A 15,102-nucleotide genomic window follows, 5' to 3' on the forward strand; every position below is an offset into this window, starting at 1 on the left:
GGAAATGCCTCTGTGAATATCCGGAGGGAAAGTGGTTCCAGGCAGGGCAATAGTAACCGGCAAGGCCCTGCAGCTGACCTACTTTGGCATGGCCTGGGGCTGGGTGACCTAGGGGAGAGCTTAGGAGGTGAGGTGGGCATGGTGAGTGGGGCAGATCAAAGAGGGCCTGGCAGGCCCTGGCAAAGATGCAGCTGGGCTTTTATTCTAAGTGTGTTTTCAGCAGGGGAGTTGCATATATGATCTGCCTTTTGGAAGGATCAGTCTGGAAGGAGTGTGGGCAGTGGGTCATGGCGGTGGGGCAGTTAGGACAGAGTGGAGGTCAAAGAGCCATGACCCACACCCGAGTGACATTCACACCCCACCCCGTCCCCACATTGGTCCAGCGCCTGGCGCAGAAGAGCTGCTAATTCTATCCCAGACTGGTATTCAGGGCAAATGACGTCCCCCGGAGACCGGGGCACAGAACTCCCAGCTCCCCTAAGCATGGGGGTGAGTCAAATCCTCCCTCACTCTGCTCTCTAGGTCCCCCCCCCCCACTGCAGCCACTGGTCACAACTGGCAACCCACTTCCTCTGGGCAGCTCTGTGGGCCACCACCTCTGCACTGCTCTCCCGCCACTCAGATCCCCCTTCACGGATGGGTTTGTTGCACCAGCCACAGGCAGGACTACAAACAGGTAGCCCGCAGCCTTCCGCCCCAGGGGCTCTGTTGCGGAGAGCCTCCTTGCCCAAGGTAACCCCCTGTTGGGGTGACCCCAATGACTACCCACATAAAATATCAAAGTCTGGCCATCTCTGCTGCTGGGCTCTTTTAGGCTTAGGATCCCCCGTGGGGCCAGTCAGAGCTGTCACGGGACCTTCTTCATACACTCCTGTTTCCTTCCCATCCCTTGCATGGGTGTTAATTTCAAGGGAAACTCAATAAATATCCTGAACACTAAGCTCCGTTTGAGGGTCCATGACAAGTCCGGTGTTCATGCGAGAGGCGCTCTGAGGTGGTGTAGAAACAGCGTGCCCTTTTCTGGATTCCCTCACTGGGCAGATACACCCAGAGCACCTGCTGTGTGCCAGGCGTGGCCCTGGGTGCGAGGTGCAAGCTTGCATTCTGACTGGAGAGGCCGGTGGGTGAGCAGCAATGACAGTGCAGTGTGATCAAGGATGTAGAGGCTGCCCTGTGAATGCAAGGGAGGATTTTGGAGCTCGGAAAAGTCTCCCAGGTAGTGTGATGTCTCCTGATGGATGGGCGGAAGTTTGGCCAATCTGTGAAGTCAGGTCGAGGGTCTCCAGCTGAGCACGCAACCTGTGCAAAAGCCTGGAGAAAGGGCATGGGAAGCATGGGAAGGAGATGACCCTGATTCAAATCCAGCTTTCCCACCTGGCTTTGTCAGGATGTGTGGGCCTGGATTGGGGTAAATGGACCGCATGCGGCCTCTCACGTCAGCATGGTCCTGGGACTTGCTTTGACTGTAGAACACAGGTGTTCCAGTTCCAGTCAGCCCTAGGAAGCCAGGCAGCTTCTGCCTGCACTCTCCTGGAGCTCTGGACCACCGAGGGGAGAGTCTAACCACCCCGCTGGAGAGCAAGGCCCACCAGGCCCCACCCATTCGGGCCACCAGCAAGGGCCGTCTTGGTTGGGCCAGTGGATCTGCTCCAGCAGGCACCACATGGAGCAGAAATGAGCCACCCACCAAGCCCTGCCCAGAATGCAGCCCTGGGAGCAAACACACAGACGCGGCTTTAAGCCACGAACAGGTGACATGGTTTGTCATGATCATACCACCGGAGAGATGATTACTGGACCCTTTGAACCTCAGTCTTGCCTTTGGTGAATGGGAGTGATCAGGCTTAGTATCAAGGTGGTGATGAAACTTAGGGTCAGTAAGCGTAGCCTCTCAGGAATGACCAGCCTTCTCTGTCCCTTTAGGTGACTTCAGACCTTCACTCCATTCCTATATTTTGACTCTTTTGTTTCTGTTGATGCTGCATGGCTTGAGGGATCTTAGTTCCCTGCCCAGGGATTGAACCCAGACCCTCGGCAGTGAAAGGGCCGAGTCCTAACCACTGGACAACCAGGGAATTCCCAGATTTTGACTCTCCTGAGGGTAGGATTGGCAATGCCCTTGGAGACTGCCTCTGAGTCATGCTGTGTGAACAAGGATGCGTACCCCTGCCTGTGACTTGTCATTTTTGCACAATTAGGACCAGCCTGGGTCCCAGGGGCTCCCAGTCCTGTCAGGAGAAGACAGACGTGCAGGCGATGGCCTATCCGTCGCTCTTTTCATTTTGTAAATGTCCACAGTTCACTTATGGTGGATTATTTTTTTTTTTTTGGCTGTGTTTGGTCTTCATTGCTGCGTGCGGGCTTTCTCTAGTTGCGGCGAGTGGGGGCTACTCTTCCTTGCGGTGCGTGGGCTTCTCATTGCGGTGGCTTCTCTTGTTGCGGAGCACGGGCTCTAGGCTCACGGGCTTCAGTAGTTATGGCATGCAGGCTCAGTAGTTGTGGCTCATGGGCTTAGTTGCTCCTTGGCATGTGGGAGCTTCCCGGACCTGGGATCGAACCCATGTCCCCTGCATTGGCAGGCGGGTTCTTAACCACTGCACCACCGGGGAGGACTATTGACTTTTACTCTGTGCCAGGCCTGGCGCCATCCCCTGGTGTTTGCCAATGCTGAGAAGTAGGCTTATCACCCCATCTCACAGATGAGGAAACTGAGGCTCAGGAATCTGAATGCCACAACTAGGTTTCGAGGCCAGAGCTGAGAGTTCAGGGCCTGTGCTCTTTGGTTACCATCAATTCCTGTCCTGAGGCCTTGCGTTTCTTTCTTCACACGAGACTGGGCAAACATGCTGGGATCGGAGGTGTGTCTGCTCCTAAGGAGCGGCCTGGGGCCCCACAGAGCTCGTGGGCAGGGGTGTTCTCCTGGGGCGAGCCTCTCCCATGGGCCCTATTATGCCCACAGGCTTGGGGACAGCGGGTTGCAAATACAAAGCGGGCAGCATCCTCCAGCTGGAGGCCGAGCCTGCCCCTGCTGCTGTACACTCCGCCCAGGCAGGGGAATGGGATGGGCCCGGTGCTGGCAGGCAGGAGCCCTCCTGCACTTGGTGTCTGGCCTGCGGGGCCCTCTTGACTGTACCTCGGGCCCTGACTCCCGCTGAGGGGAAAAGCCCCAGGCAGGGAACACGCCAGAAGCTGCCATCTGCTGAGCCCTGGCTCTGCACAGGCCTTAATTTCACGAATGCACTCTCTCCTCTACAGCCCTGCAAGTTTCGCTGCGATTACCCCAGGAGGCTCCAAACACTGGAACGACCTGCCCAAGGCGAGGGAACTGAGACCCCAGATTTGAACCCAAGCCTCCTGACATTAGGCCTCTGGACCTGGTGCCCTGTGCCGGTGTCGCCTCTCGGCCCCCAGCCTAGGCCAGGGCATGGGTGGGGCAGCTGTGCCCAGGGTTTTGGCACACCTCACCCCATGTGCATCCAACAGCTGGGGGAGGCTGGGGTCTCCAAGGCCCTCAGGAGCTGACAGCCCTCCTGGGGAAGCAGCAATCTTCTGTGAGTCTGTGCCCCCAGCAGGCTCTGGAATCTCCTAGGCAGGGCCCACGTCCTCCTTGGAAATGCGTCCCCTGCACGTGGCATGGGGTCATCACACAAAGACTACTTAGGAGCTGCTCTTCTAATGTGAATGACTTGAACTGACATGAAACACTATGGGAGGGAATTCCCTGGCGGCCCAGTGGTTGGGACTCAGTGCTCACACGGTTGGGGCCCTGGTTCCATCCGTGGTCTGGGAACTAAGATCCAACAATGGGAGACACTTCCGATAGGAAAATCACTAGTACCGTCAATTATGCAATTAACTAATGTTCTAGGAATAACATAGAATTACGCACAACATTCAAAAAGTTCAGTCCCCCCGACTTCCACCCCATCCCGCTTATCAGTGTGCCTCCTGGGGACTCTTCTCGAACTGTGTGGCGCCCATGAGCACACATGTGTCCGAAGGAGGCTGCAGGGGCCACACTAGGGCTGCCGGGGCTACCCAGAGATCTTAGAGCTAGATAATCCTGGCAGGCTTCCTTGGGGAAGGAGAGGCTGGTAATATGAGCTGGGTTCCAAGGGAGGTAAGATTTCTGTAGATGAAAGAAAACAGCAGGAGTTTCTCCAGGCATGAGGAACAGCATGTGCAAAGGTGCCGAGGGAGGAGAAAGTGTGGTTCTCTAGGGGGACAACAAAGTGGGAGCCACAGGGAGTAAGAAGGGGCCAGGTGACCTCTGACTTCTGGGGAGTGGACTGGCTGTGTTGCGTTAGGCAAGTCACTTAACCTCTCTGTTGCAGAGTTGCAATGGACATTTACTGAGGAGTGCTCTTGGGATCAGCAGCTGTGGGCAGTGGGGGTGAAGGAGGGAAGACGTGGGCAGACAGGCGAGTTAAGCTATGAGACCTCCATGGATCCTAAAGGGACCCGGGGACTGGAATGGCCCTCCGAGTTTTCTAGAAATGGGACAAGGAAGTCAGGTCTTTGTATACTCACACTGACCAGTAGCATCAGGCACGGGTTGCCCCTGGGGAAGGGAGGGACCTTGGCAAAGTGACTCAGCTGGTGGGCAGTCCTGGAGAGGGACCCAGCCAGTGCTATGCTCTGAGTGCCTCAGCCTGGGAGGGCACACCTGGGCTGGACGTGACCATGCTCTCCGACGGAGCTCTCCAAGCCGAGCCTTCGTTTACGGAATGAAGACGCCGCCTGCGTCTTGGAGCCGTTGGGAGGACTAAGCAAGAGAGTGTTCGGGATGCTCCCAGCTTCCCTAAACACTGTCAACGTTTCTGCTGCACATCATCAATCTGTGTTCACTCCTTCTCGAATGTTCCAAAGTGTGCAGTGGGTAAAAAACCCCAAGTCCAAGTAGGATTACATTCTGATGCAAGTAACAGCAACCTCGACATAAAGACAGCTCAGATGAGATAGAGGTTTATTTCTCCCTCAAGTTCTAAAAGTCTAGAGTGTTGACACTGTCCAATATGGTGCCAATGAACCACATGCAGCCAGCGAGCAATTGAAACATGGCTAGTCTTACAAGTGAACCTGTCTACGAGACAGAAATAGAATCACGGACATTGAGAACAGACTGGTGGTTGCCAAGGTGGAGGGCACTTGGGGGGGCGTGGAGTGGGAGTTTGGGGCTAGCAGATGCACACTATTATATAGAGAATAGATAGACAACAAGGTCCTACTGTAGAGCACAGGGAACTATGTTCAATATCCTGGAATAAACCACAATGGAAAAGCATATTAAAAAGAAAAGAATGTATATATATGTATAACTGAATCAGCTTGCTGTACAGCAGAAATTAACACAACATTGTAAATCAACTAGACTTCAATATAAAAATTGATAAACAACAAAAAAGAAATATGGCTAGTCTTAACTGAGATGTATTAAAAGTGCAAAGGGGCTTCCTTGGTGGCACAGTGGTTAAGCATCCGGCTGCCAATGCAAGGGACATGGGTTTGATCCCATGTCCGGGAAGATCCCACATATCTTGGAGCAACTAAGCCTGTGCGCCACAACTACTGAAGCTACTGCAATGAGAAACCCGCGCACCACAACAAAGAGTAGCCCCCGCTCGCTGCAACTAGAGAAAGCCCGTGCACAGCAACGAATACTCAACGCAGCCAAAAATAAATAAATTTATTTATTTACAAAAAGAAGTACAAAGTACAGGAATTTCCTGATGGTCCAGTGGTTAGGACTCCGCACTTTCGCTGCCAAGGGCCCAGGTTCAATCCCTGGTCAGGGAACTAAGATCCCACAAGCCACAAGGTGCAGCCACAGATAAATAAATAAATAAACAAAAGTACATAGCAGTTTCAAAGATTTTATATGAAAAAAAGAATGTAATGTAGCCCATCAATAATTTTTATACTGATCACATGATAAATGATAATATTTTGAATATACAGCTGGCCCTCGACATCTGCAGATGTGGAACCCTGGGATAGGGGGCAGGGGCAGCCGTAAAGGGCTTGAGCTTCCTTGGATTTTGGTATCTGTGGAACTCCTGGAACCAAGCCCCTGCAGATAGCAAGGGACAACTATGTTGAGTTAAATACACAATATTATTAAAATTAATTTCACCCACTTGTTTTTACTTATTTTAAATGTGACTACTACTAGAAATTTTAAATTTAAATCTGTAGCTTGCATTATATTTCTATTGGACAGACTGGTCCAGAGCAGTGGCTCTCAACCCAAGATGGCTTTGCCCCCCAGAGGACACATGGCAATCTCTAGAGACATTTCTGGTTGTCCCAACTCAGGGTGTGGGGTGCATCTTGTGGGTAGAGGCCAGGGATGCTGCTAAACACCCTACGGTGCACAGGACAGGCCCCACAGCAAAGAATTCTCTGGTACAAAATGTCAATAGGGCTCAGGTTGTGAAACTGTCCTAGAGGTAACGAGTGCCTGGAATTCTGCAGTGTCAGGAACCCACCCTTCTGATACCTTGTTTCTTTGCCATGTGTACCTTCCACTTGCAAGGTCACAGCATAGTCTAAAATGGCTACAGTAATCAAGACAGTATGGTACTGGCATAAAAACAGAAATATAGATCAATGGAACAGACTAGAAAGCCCAGAGATAAACCCACGCACATATGGGCACCTAATTTACGACAAAGGAGGCAAGAACATACAATGGAGAAAAGACAGTCTCTTCAATAAGTGGTGCTGGGAAAACTGGACAACTATATGTAAAAGAATGAAATTAGAGCACTACCTAACACCATAGACAAACTCCAAATGGATTAAAGACCTAAATGTAGGCCAGACACTATCAAACTCTTAGAGGAAAACACAGAACACTCTATGATATAAATCACAGCAAGATCTTTTTTGACCCACCTCCTAGAGAAATGGAAATAAAAACAAAAATAAACAGATGGGACTTAATTCAACTTAAAAGCTTTTGCACAGCAAAGGAAACCATAAACAAGACAAAAAGACAACCCTCAGAATGGGAGAAAATATTTGCAAATGAAGCAACTGACAAAGGATTAATCTCCAAAGTTTATAAGCAGCTCATGCAGCTCAATATCAAAAAAAAACCAAATAACCCATTCCAAAAATGGGCAGAAGACCTAAATAGACATTTCACCAAGGAAGACATGCAGATGGCCAAGAGGGGCACATGAAAAGATGCTCAACATCACTAATTATTAGAGAAATGAAAATCAAAACTACAATGAGGTATCACCTCACACCACTCAGAATGGCCATTATCAGAAAATCTAGAAACAATAAATGCTGGAGAGGGTGTGGAGAAAAGGGAACCGTCCTGCACTGTTGGTGGGAATGTAAATTGATACAGACACTATGGAGAACAGTATGGAAGTTCTTTAAAAAACTAAAAATAGAATTACCATATGACCCAGCAATCCTGCTACTGTGCATATACCCTGAGAAAACCATAATTCAAAAAAGAGTCATGTACCACAATGTTCATTACAGCACTATTTACAATAGCCAGGTCATGGAAGCAACCTAGATGTCCATCGACAGATGAATGGGTAAAGAAGATGTGGCACATGTATACAATGGAATATTAGCCATAAAAAGAAATGAAATTGAGTTATTTGTAGTGAGGTGGATGGACCTAGAGTCTGTTATACAGAGTGAAGTAAGTCTGAAAGTGAAAAACAAATACTGTATGCTAACACATATATATGGAATCAAAAAAAAAAAAAAAGGTTCTGAAGAACCTAGGGGCAGGGCAGGAATAAAGAGGTAGACACGGAGAATGGACTTGAGGACATGGGGTGGGAGGGCGATGCTGGGGCAAAGTGAGAGTAGCATCGACATATATACACTACCAGATGTAAAATAGTTGGCTGGTGGGAAGCAGCAGCATAGCACAGGGAGATCAGCTTGATGTTTTGCGATGAGCTAAAGGGGTGGGATAGGGAGGGTGGGAGGGAGGCTCAAGAGGCAGGGGATATGGGGACATGTATATGCATATGGTTGATTCGCTTTGTTGTGTCTCTCCTAGGATGGCAGGTGGGAGATGCACAGGGATGCGGGGAGGGGCAAAGCCCTCGGCTCTACCATTCGCCAGACCTGGGGGTCCTCTGAGTCTCACTGTCCTAGTCCCGTCCCTGTCATCTCTTAGCTTATTCACTCATTCATTTAACAAGTATTTTTTGAGCTCTATTACTGGTCAGGCGACCACACAGATGGTACCCATCCTCACAGAGCTGAGGCTTTGATACCGGAGACAAATGTGCAAACAAACACACGGTCCCACGGTGGGGTGTGGAATTGGGAGGAAGCAAAAGCACAATGGGCGTGGAAGGGCTCCATAGCCTGCCAAGCCCTAGGAAGGAGCAGAATTCTGCACCCAGGGGTCGATACCTAGCCCTCCTCTCCCACCTGCAGAACCCGATTCTGCAGGAGCCTCGGGTTGCCAGGGAGCCATGCTTTCCTCCTGGGCCTTGGGTACATTCAGGAGGCAGTTCTGTCCATTGGGCAGCTCCCTGCTCTCCCCAGGGGGGCCTGAGGAGTCCTGAGAGCTGTCCCCTTGGAACCAGGCACACTACCCATACGTCCAGGACCCCACGTTCACCAGCAATTCCCCCGCTCCTACCACCTCCGGTGGTCAGGAGCCAGGAAACATTTCCTCACTGTCCTGTCCACCAGTGCAGAATTTGTCCTGGTTGCCTAGAATCTTTTGACCCCTTCCCCATGCTTGATTGACTATTTTATTGAATCTAAGATGCCACCAATTGTAAGATGTCTCATTATTTTATGGACCGATAAGAGAAAACACTGGGAATTAAACTCTGACACAATGTTTTCTTACCACTTAGAATCTGCATCTTGTTCTTCTTGAAAGATCTCATTTTCTTTACTGAGGCATCTATCTCTCTTGTGCACACATAAAGAAGGAAAACATAAGCAAAGGAGATCATTTAACTTATTTCTAGAAGTTCTCTATATTTTCAGGTACAACTCTTCTGGGTCCCCTTTTAACTCATAGTAGTCTGTTGTAGGTTCTGCATTTGGGGATGGAGCATTGATGGTGCAGCATTTATGAGCACTGTTTGTTCCAGAATGTTCTTACAAGCTGCAGATACCTCAGTTGCACCCTTTTTTATTCTTGGGTTTTTTTTTTTTTTTTTGGCTGCATTGTGTGGCATATGGAACTTCCCCCACCAGGGATCAAACCCACACTCCCTGCAGTGGAAGCGTGGACTCTTAACCAGTGGACCACCAGGAAAATCCTGCACCCTTTTTTTGTAAGATTTTTTTTTTTTTTTTTTTTTTGTGGTACGCGGGCCTCTCACTGTTGTGGCCTCTCCCGCTGCGGAGCACAGGCTCCGGACGCGCAGGCTCAGCTGTCATGGCTCACGGACCCAGCTGCTCCGCGGTATGTGGGATCTTCCCGGACCAGGGCACGAACCCGTGTCCCCTGCATCGGCAGGCGGACTCTCAACCAGTGCGCCACCAGGGAAGCCCCTCCTGCACCCTTTTAAAAAAAGATTTATTTTGTTGAAGTGTAGTTGATTTACAATGTTGTGTTAGTTTCTGGTGTACAGCAAAGTGACTCAGTTATACATATATACATTCTTTTTCATATTCTTTTCCATTATGGTTTATCACACGATATTGAATATAGTTCCCTGTGCTATACAGTAAGACCTTGTTTGTTGGGTTTTTTTTGCGGTACACGGGCCTCTCACTGTTGTGGCCTCTCCTGTTGTGGAGCACAGGCTCTGGACGCGCAGGCTCAGCAGCCATGGCTCAGGGGCCCAGCCGCTCCGCGGCATGTGGGATCTTCCCGGACCGGGGCACGAACCTGTGTCCCTCACATCGGCAGGCGGACTCTCAACCACTAGCGCCACCAGGGAAGCCCCTGCACCCTTTTGATGGAGGTGTTTCACAACCTTATAAAGAAGTTTCATGTATGTACGGGCAATGCCAACTCCATCACAAAACTGCCAAATGGCCAAGAGCCATCACCAATGGTCAGAAGCATCCTGATTTGAGAGACATGAAAATGTGGAGGAAAGAAAATAAATAAATAAGAAGTTTAAAAAATCATGTCTTAGAATCAGTGAAATATGCTGGTTTATCACAATTGTGAACCCCACCTTCTTAAGGTCAAATTTTTAAACTATATTTCCCAGCCTCCCTTGCAGATCTGTGACCTAATTTCTACCAATAAGATGCACTGACTTGGAAGTGATATAAAGAAGCAGGCTGTGCAGAGGGCATTCGTTTTGCTGGCATGGGTGGCAGCAGAAAAAGTGTTTCTGAGGCTAATCAGACCAATTAAGCAGGACTGTTTCTGGGAGCATTGCTTAGACTTGCTTCTTCAGCCCTTCTAACAATTCTGCAGGAATGAAATTCCTTTCTGCCCCCAGCCAGGTAGAATTGCCCATCTAAGATCTCTTCTTTCCTTCTTCTTTGTTAAAACAAACAAACAAACAACAAAACCTCTGATCTTGCTGGGGCTTAGCAATTTGTGGCCAACTGAAAACCTACAATTCCCAGGCTCCCTTGGAGAGCTAACCACATGACTAAATTCTGACCAATAAGATGTGAGTAGAAGTTGGTAGGTGGACCTTTGGGGGGAGTTCCTTAAAGGTGACCTGACTTCAGTGTATCCCACAAAGTAATGTTCCTCAGATGGGGTGGTGTGGGTCAGCTCCCCAAAACTAAAATTTCATCTTATTATTGTTCATTGTAACCATAGGTCACATATTCAAGGGAAGTATCTTCAAAAACAAAATCACACCCTGAAATGCATATTTGCAATTATGATAAAGCAAGAAGGATATAAAACCTTAGTTCCCTCCACTGTCTGTTGATAACCCCCTGCCCATGGAGAATGCTTTTGGCTCTGCACATACATTTATACTTAGTGTCTGGACCCCAGTCAGCTACAGAAGAAATTGCTGGGTACAAATTGGCAAAGTGCTTCTGTACATAATGTTAATGTAGGAAATATTTGACAGACTAGACTCTGAGTTTATTGCCTTGCCTTTTTTGCAGGTAAATTTTGAATTCCCTGACCACTGATTTGGGTTTTATTTTGTATTTACAAGATGTGTCATTGAATAGAAATGAATGTCCCTAACTAGGGGAGGTGATGGATATGTTAATTAGCTTGATCTTGGTAATCATTCCACGGTGTATATGCATACCAAATCATCACATTGTACATGTTAAATATATTCAATAATATGTGTCAGTTATTCCTCAATAATTTCAAAGTTAGGGGAACAAAATTAATGTCCGCCTTATGGAAAACCTATATTTATAACTCAATAAATACTGTTTTTCCATCTAGTTTGCCCTACATCCCTTTTCATATTCTCAGAAGTTGATTTTGTTTCCTGGTGGTCCTATCTCTTACTGTTTTAAATGGGAATAAGTCCTGCTGATGAAGCTTTAAATTATTATTATAAGTTTCTTTGTAGATTAAGTGTTCCTTGTTTAACATTTGTTTCAATGTGCCATTACCTACTCCACACAGTAGCATTCTTCAACATTATATTCTGTTGAACCTAGTAAAGAAATCTGAGTATCATCTTTCCCACCTAAATAAGTACCTAAATGCTTATGTAAATATAGTTTATGGCAAAGAAAACTGGAAGGGAGAGCTGAATCAGTTGATCAATAATATCCTTTTGCCCTTGCCTTTTCATGCTCCCTGCTGCCTTGAAGGCAGCTGTGAAGGCTGGAGCTCAGGCAGCCATCTTGTGAAGGCTAAATGCCCATTCTAACATTGTCTGAGCAGAAAGACAAAAGCAATTCGAATCCCTGAAGACATCATAGAGACACTATTTCAGCCCTGAATTGCCCATCAGATCTTTTTTTATTTTAATATTTATTTTTTATGTATTTGTTTGTTTATTTATTTATTTTTATTTGGTTGCACCGGGTCTTAGTTGTGGCATGCATGTGGGATCTAGTTCTCTGACCAGAGATTGAACCCGGGCCCCCTGCATTGGAAGCACAGAGTCTTAACCACTGCACCACCAGGGAAGTCCTGCCCATCAGATCTTAAATGATATTAATTGATCCTAATTTGGTACTGGGGGCTGCAAGTTACAGAATCTAAAGTTTTTAAATTGGGTGAATGGAGAGGGTTGGGTTTGAGGCTATAAAGGTAAAGGTGTGACAGGCTGGTAAGTTGTTACCTTTAGTCATATAGTAGTGAAACATTTGGTCAAATTGTTGCCTGTGGTCCTTTGGAAGCTGGATTCTGTGCCACCCAAGTCTGTAGGTTAACACAGGTTGTGGAAAGGGGGCAGAACATTGGCATGTGTTGACTCAGCTCATTCTGGCTGCTCTGAGCCAAGTTCTACAAGAAAAAGAAAACCGAGACGAGAGCCACCTGGTTGCAGAAGGAAGGAAATACCATTCTGCCTACAGCCTGAATTCTAAATTGGTTGAGGGTCCTGGTTTGGAGCCTTGCAGAGTTGAATTCTGCTGCTCCACAACCCCCGTCACCCCATATCCCCCATGCTGTGCAATGAATGTGAAGAAACAATCTTAGCTGGGGACAAAAAAATGGTCTCACATCCTTTTCAGTCTTACTCTAGTGAGAGTTTTCTGCCAGATGAAGGGGGCAAACCCACCAGGAAGATTGGATTAAGGGTGTGATTAATGGTGTTGCCTTCCCACCTGAACCTATTGTTTCAAATGACCTCAAGGCCGGGGCAGAGGGGGGTGGGTCAAGGGAGATGGGCAAAGAGGGTGGGCCAAGGGAAAAGAGGATAGAGATCTACAGTTACAGAGCTCAATATTTTCGGACTAAAAAAAGTCATTGCAGTATATATAATTGTCATGGGATTAGTGTCCAGGATACATTAAGAAGTCCCATAAATTAGTGAGAACAAGACAACACATTCAGTTGAATAAGGGGCAAAATAATTGAAGACAAATTGCCCAGAAGAGAAAACACAAATGGCCTATAAGCATATAAAACACAGTTCAACCTAATTAGTAGTCAGGAAAATACAAATTTAGGCCATGAGATAAAATTTCACAGCCTGGCAAACACTTGACACTTGTGCAACAGTGCTGAGGATGGTGTAAATTGGCAAACCACTGTAGAAAATGTTAAATGTGCACGTTCCAAGCCCTAGCAATTCTACCCCTAAGTATATTCTCTGGAGAAATTCTTGAACTTGTGCACCAGGGGTCAGAGCAGAAGTGTTCATAAAAAAGAGGAGCAGTAGCCATCTTCAACTGTAGAATAGATTAACAATTTTGGTATGAACAAATTCAACATAGAAATACATACAGCAGTGAAAATGAAATAAAACCAGCCACATGCATCAATGCGGTTAAATCTCAGAAACATAATCTTGAAAGGAAAAACTCAAGTTGCAAAAGAATTTTTTCTATTTATAAAAAGTGTAAAAGCAGGCAAACTAAACAATATATTGTAAAGGGATACGTAACTATGTAGAAAAATATGGATTTTAAGTGCCAATGGGGGGAAATGGGGAGTTGTTTTAGTTTTTAAATGCCCATATATGTATATGCACTCTTTTATGTATGATACACATATAAAAACAAAAGAAAAAATTCACAATAAAAACAAAACAAAAAGCTGTGGGGAGGGAAGTTATTGGGCTATGATTACTCACACATAGATCTGACCAGGAGAAATAGCTCTAACATAACAGTCAGAGACTCCTAAGTCCCACTTTCAATAATGAATAGAGCAACCAGACAGCAGATAAATAAGGAAATAAAGGACTTGAATATCACTTTAGGCTAATTGTACCTAATAGGCTTATACAGAACACACACCCAACAACAGCAGAGTACACAGTTTTCTCAACTGCACACAGAATATTCTCCAGGATGGACAATATGTTAGGTCACAAAACAAGTCTTAATAAATTTAAAAAGTTGAAATCATACACAAGCATTGTTTCTGATCACAATGGAATGAAACTAGAAAGCAGCAGCAGAAGGAAAATCAGAAAATTCACAAATGTGTGAAATTAAACAACACACTCTTTAACGACCAATAGGTGAAGAAAAAAATCAAAATGAAAATTAGAAAATATCTTGAGACAAATAAAAATGAAAACACAACATACCAAAACTTATAGGATGCAACAAAGCAGAGCTAAGAGAGAATCTATGGCTGTACATGCTTACATTTAAAAAAAGAAAGATCTCAAATCAACAACCTAACTTTATACCTTAAGGAACCAGAAAAGGAAGAACCTAAAGCTGGCAGAAGGAGGGAAATACTAAAGATTAGAGGTAAATTAGAGAATTGGAAAACAATAGAGAAAATTAATGAAACCAAGAGTTTCATTCTTCAAAAAGATCAACAAAATTGACAAACCTTTAGCTAGACTGACAAGAAAAAAAGAGAAAAGGGTCAAATAAGCAAAATCAGAAATGAAAGAGGAGACATTCTACCAATTTTACAAAAATTAAAAGGTTTACAAGAGAGTACTATGAACAATCGTATACCCCCCCAATTGAATGACCTAGATAAAATGGACAAATTCCTAGAAATACACAACCTACCAAGACTGAATCATGAAGAAAATAGAAAATATGAACAGACCTATAACTTGTAAGGAGATTGAATCAATAATAAAACACTTCCCAACAAAGAAAAGCCTAGGACCAGATAACTTCACTGGTGAATACCACCCAAACACTTAGAAAAGGACTAACATCAATCCTTCTCATACTCTTCCAAAAAACTAAAGAGGAAGGAACAATTCCTAACTCATTCTATGAGGCCGGCATTACCATGATACCAAAGCCAGGCAAAGACATTATACAAAAAAACAGACCAATATCCCTTATGAACATTGATGCAAAAATCCTCATCAAAATACTGGCAAACCAAACTCAACAGCTTATTAAAGGGATTCTTCACCATGACCAAGTGAGATTTATTCCTGGAATGTAAGGATAGTTCAACATATGAAAATCGGTCACTCTTATACACCCCATTAACAGAATGAAGGACAAAAACTGCACACATTTATCTCAATTGACACAGAATTGCATTTGACAAAATTCAACACCCTTTCATGATCAAAACACTCAACAAACTAG

General features: G+C 46.0%; 1 non-coding gene across 1 annotated transcript; it reads left to right on the top strand.

The window, feature by feature from the left end:
• Nucleotides 1–5,723: 5,723 nt before the first annotated feature.
• On the top strand, nucleotides 5,724–5,796 carry TRNAE-UUC (transfer RNA glutamic acid (anticodon UUC)). The gene has a single exon. It is a non-coding gene; the product is annotated as a tRNA-Glu (tRNA).
• The last annotated feature ends 9,306 nt before the right edge of the window (nucleotides 5,797–15,102 follow it).

Source organism: Lipotes vexillifer, unplaced genomic scaffold, assembly GCF_000442215.2.
Source record: "Lipotes vexillifer unplaced genomic scaffold, Lipotes_vexillifer_v1.1 scaffold3, whole genome shotgun sequence".
Taxonomy (NCBI): domain Eukaryota; kingdom Metazoa; phylum Chordata; class Mammalia; order Artiodactyla; family Lipotidae; genus Lipotes; species Lipotes vexillifer.